The 5000-nt window shown below is 41.8% G+C and overlaps 1 long non-coding RNA gene across 2 annotated transcripts in view; it reads left to right on the top strand.

Moving 5' to 3' along the window:
- Positions 1-4596, top strand: part of LOC135093487 (uncharacterized) — a 5208-nt gene extending 612 nt beyond the window's left edge. For both annotated transcript variants that reach the window (XR_010263394.1, XR_010263393.1), the window contains exons 2-7: positions 1239-1307; positions 1606-1707; positions 2088-2265; positions 3152-3284; positions 3774-3923; positions 4433-4596. This is a non-coding gene — a long non-coding RNA (uncharacterized LOC135093487). The remainder of the gene's footprint in view (positions 1-1238; positions 1308-1605; positions 1708-2087; positions 2266-3151; positions 3285-3773; positions 3924-4432) is intronic.
- The last annotated feature ends 404 nt before the right edge of the window (positions 4597-5000 follow it).

Genomic DNA, 5000 nt, shown 5'->3' with positions numbered 1-5000 from the left:
GCTTTTTCAGGATTTCCAAAGTTCAGTTTAGTGACACAGTTTCAATGGATTTTCTAAGCAAAAAACACATTACATTGCACAATTTGTCATTTCTTAAGATTTGTCAGTTAAAAAGGATGTTTTGAAGTGTTTTTTTTAAGATTTGTCAGTTTAAAAGGGTGTTTGGAAGTGTTTTTTTAAGATTTGTCAGTTAAAAGGATGTTTGGAAGCTTTTTTAAGATTTGTCAGTTTAGAAGGGTGTTTGGAAGTGTTTTTTTTAAGATTTGTCAGTTAAAAGGGTGTTTGGAAGTGTTTTTTTAAGATTTGTCATTTTAAAAGGGTGTTTGGAAGTGTTTTTTAAGATTTGTCAGTTAAAAGGGTGTTTGGAAGCTTTTTTAAGATTTGTCAGTTTAAAAGGGTGTTTGGAAGTGTTTTTTTAAGATTTGTCAGTTAAAAGGATGTTTGGAAGTGTTTTTAAGATTTGTCAGTTTAGAAGGGTGTTTGGAAGTGTTTTTTTAAGATTTGTCAGTTTAAAAGGGTGTTTGGAAATGTTTTTTAAGATTTGTCAGTTTAAAAGAGCAGTTGGAAGTGTTTTTTTAAGATTTGTCAGTTTAAAAGGTGTTTGGAAGTGTTTTTTTTTAAGATTTGTCAGTTTAAAAGGGTGTTTGGAGATGTTTTTAAAGGGTTAAGTCAATTTTTAAAGGACCTTCCAATTGATTCATTAAAGGATGCATAAATTTTAAAGGCTGCTTCACACTTTGATGTCCCAGACTGTACACCACTGAAGCACTGGCACAGGTGGGGACAGACTGACAAACTGTGAGGTGTTTAATGAGGGTGGTTTAGACTGGCATAGGGTCAGAATTTGTATATGCCTACTAAAACACTGATTAGGCCTATGTGTTATAAGAAAAGGTTATTTTGGCCTGTGTCTTGCCAGGAAAAAGTGGACTAGGCCTATGAGAGGAAACTAGCATATTTTTTTACTGCACCGACCATCACACACAAAAGAATAGGCGTAAAATTGCCCAGCTTTGTGTTTCCTAGGGACTCAAAATTAGTAGATTTATTGAAGAATGTAAAATATTAAATAAAGCTGCAAGAATTTCTTAGGCCTAACACAGTAGTCACTTCTCACTCACAAATGCAAGAGGCCTAACCTAATACTCTCTCTCTCTCTCTCTCTCTCTCTCTCTCTCTCTCTCTCTCTCTCTCTCTCTCTCTCTCTCTCTCTCTCTCTCTCTCTCTCTCTCTCTCAGATGCAAGGAGCAATCCAGGAGGCCGTTTTAAACAGTAACCCCATGCTGTGGCTCTTTGACCCTGCCCAAGTAAGTACGTTTGTGTGTTTTATGTGTTTGAAAGCTTTTTTTTTATTTATTTATTTTATTTTTTTATTTATTTTTTTTTTTTGTTCACACACACACAAACACTTAAGCTAATACAATAATAGTAGTAGTAATAGTAGCATCAGTAGCAGTAGTAGTAACACACACACACATGCACACGCACACACACACACACACACACACACACACACACACACACACACACACACACACACACACACACACACACACACACACACACACACACACACACACACTGAAGCCATGTGTGTTTTTCCAGGTACAGTTTCTAAATGTACACATTCGACGCACACGCATCGTAGAGGACCCCATCAGCCAACTGCTGCACCACAAGGTCACCGATTACAAACGGCCATTGAAGGTGTGTGTGTTTGTCTGTTTGTCTGTATTTATAGTCTCCAGTCATCTCCTCTTACCTCCCTTTTTCAGTTCTCCAGGTCATCTCCATCTTAATCTGCACTTATATCAAACCTAACCTAACCGCCCAACACTCCACCTGTCCTCCACTGATCTCCACTTACCTCCCTTTCAGTTCTCTGGGTCATCTCCATCTTAATCTGCACTTATATCAAACCTAAGCTAATCTCCCAACACCACCTATTCTCCACCCATCTCCCTTTCAATTCTCCACCTTATCTCCACAATAACAGCATAAATATATATCTGTGCATTAATCTGCATACATAACCTAACCTGCCGGCCCTCCAGTGATCCTCCACTCACCTCCACGCATCTCCACAGGTCCACTTCATCAGGGAGGAGGTAGAGGATGCAGGTGGGGTACGGAAGGAATTTTTCTTGCTCCTCCTAAGAGATATTTTGAATCCAGACTATGGTATGTTTACTGAGTTCCCCGACACAAGAAGGATTTGGTTCAAGGAGGGAGCTCTGGAGGCGGCTGCTACCTATATGTTGATTGGTGAGGCCCTGGGGGTGTCTGGGGGAGTGTAGGGAAGTTTATGGGGGTCTGGGGAGCATCTGGGGGTGTGTGGGAAGGCTTATTATGTCGAGGAGCTCTTCAAATTGACAAACGCTTGAATTTATAGGTCATAATCCGTTAAAACACCCTTTAAAATAGATAGATCTTTTCATTTAGGGTCTCTTTGGTGTGTTTGTGGGATGTGTTGGGTTGTAAAAGTGTGTTTTGGGGTGAAAATGAGTGTTTTGCAGGTATTTTTTGGGAGAAAATGTGTTTTGCAGGTATTTTGGGGGTGAACATGTGTTTTGAGAATGTTTTTAGGGTGAAAATGTATGTTTTAAGGATGTGCTGGGGATGCGAGTGTGTGTGTTTTTTAGTGTTTAAATGTTTTTAGGGTGAGAGACTGTGTTTTTGTAATGTTTTGGTTGTGGAAGGTGTGTTTGGGGTGAAAATGTGTGTTTTATGGGTGTTTTTGGAGTGAAAATGTGTTTAGGGATGTTTTGGAAAGTGATTTTGGGGTGGAAAAATGTGTTTGGTTTTCTTGTACAATAGAAAAGTGTGTTGAGTGATTTTTTGGAGTTTAAATGTGTGTTTTTGGGTGTTTTGGAATTGATAGACTGATTTTTGGGGTGTTTTTTGGGGAGTTTCACTGTTTTTTTAGGGTGTTTTGGAAAAGAAGTGTGTATTTGTGTTTTTTTATGCTGTTTGTTGAGTGAAAGACTGAATTTTTGTGCTTTTTGAAGACAAAACACTAATTTATACATTTTAAAGAATGATATGTGTATTTTACCTCTTACTACTACTACTTTACTACTACTACTACTACTACTACTACTACTACTACTACTACTACTACTACTACTACTACTACTACTACTACTTCCAGGCATTGTGTGTGGACTGGCAATCTACAACTTCACCATCATCAACCTGCCCTTCCCAATTGCACTGTACAAGAAGTTACAGTGAGAGACTGTAGGCTTGGATGACCTCGCCGACCTTGACCCGCAGCTGACCAGGTGTGTCACTTGTGCAGGGTCGTGTAGGGTCGCCCAGAAAGTCGTTTTGGTGGTGTTTTGGGAGTGAATGAGTGTGTTTTGAGGTGTTTTGGGTGTGTTTGGTGATGTTTGAGTGTGTTATAAGGTGTTTTGGGGGTGGAAAAAGTGTTTTTGGTGTGTGTGTATGTGTTTGGGGGTGTTTTAGGATGTTTTGTGGTGTTTTTGGGGTGTTTGTAAGTGTTTTTGAGTGAAAAAAGTACTTTCTCTCTCCCCTGAATCTAGTGGAGTGAGGCAGGAGTACTTGAGGGGCTGAGGATGGCTTGAGTGAGTGTGTGAATTCTGTACCACCACTACAACAACAACAACAACAGCAACAACAACAACTACTGCCACTATTTCCCAAGTCGCTGTGAAATCTACTTTTTATGCAGCAATTACAACAACTATTTACAATACTACACCACCACTGTCACTACCACAGCAACAACTACAGCTACCACTATTTTCCAGGTCACTGCGAGATCTGCTGGAGTACGAGGGAGGTGATGAGGAGGAAGTTTATGGCCTCAACTTCACTTTGACCCAGGATTACTTTGGGGAGTGCAAGAGTGTCCCCCTGAAGGCTGGAGGGGAGGAGATGTCAGTCACACAGCAGAACAAGTAAGAATTGGTGGTGTTTTGGTGTTTATTGGTGTGTTTTGAGGTCAGTGTACACTTCTCACCTCTAACTGTCTTTCTTCAGCCTCTCTCTCTTCTCTGACTGTCTTCAGCCTCTCTCTCTTTCCTCTGACTGTCAGTCTTCAGCTTCTCTCTCTCTCTCTCCTCTAACTGACTGTCTTTAGCCTCTCTCTCTCTCTCATCGCTGCAGTGTTGCATCTCTAGCTATCTTCTACTGCTGTTTTCACGCTAACTGTTCCTCTGATCTGATCCACCTCCTCTACTGTCTGTTTTCACCCAGTCATCCCCTCCCCACCTCCTCTGCAGTCTTTATTCACCTGGTCCTCCCCTCCCCACCTCCTCTGCTGTCTATATTCACCCAGTCCTCCCCTTCCCACCTCCTCTACTGTCTGTTTTCACCCAGTCCTCCCACACGACACCGCAGGAATGTAAATAAACACACCGTTCACACTAATATCCTTCCGTTTATTGATTTCTGTCGGTGTTTCCAGGGCAAATATTTCCCAGACCACCCAGTCATACGCATGTTCTGGGAAGTATTTCACAAACTCTCCCTGGAGCAGAAGAAGTTGTTTTTGAAGTTCCTGACGGGCACTGACAGGGTTCCTATTCTGGGCATGAAGGTAGGTGAGAGAGAGAGAGAGAGAGAGAGAGAGAGAGAGAGAGAGAGAGAGAGAGAGAGAGAGAGAGAGAGAGGCTGGGGGGAGTGACTGTGGGGGACATTCTGTGGGCTGAGAGAGAGAGTGGGAGGGTATTTGTGAGAGGCTGTGGGGGGAGTGACTGTGGGGTTTGTCAACATACTGTGGGGGGACATCCTGTGGGTCTGTGGGAGAGAGAGAGAGAGAGAGAGAGAGAGAGAGAGAGAGAGAGAGAGAGAGTGTCCTCCTTTTCTCTTCCTTTCTTCCTTCTTGTCGTCCTCTTCTCCTCTTCTCTTCCTTCCTTCCTTCCTCCCTCCTAGTCCTCCTCTTCCTTCCTTCTTTCTTGTATCCTCCTCCCTTTCTTCCTTCCTTTCTTCTCAGTCATTCCTCTGAAATATGAATAAATTTATAATAATAATAA

Source organism: Scylla paramamosain, chromosome 43 (genome assembly GCF_035594125.1).
Source record: "Scylla paramamosain isolate STU-SP2022 chromosome 43, ASM3559412v1, whole genome shotgun sequence".
Lineage (NCBI taxonomy): Eukaryota > Metazoa > Arthropoda > Malacostraca > Decapoda > Portunidae > Scylla > Scylla paramamosain.
Note: the sequence above shows the minus strand (reverse complement) of the source record. Positions and strands in the feature narration are given on the sequence as shown.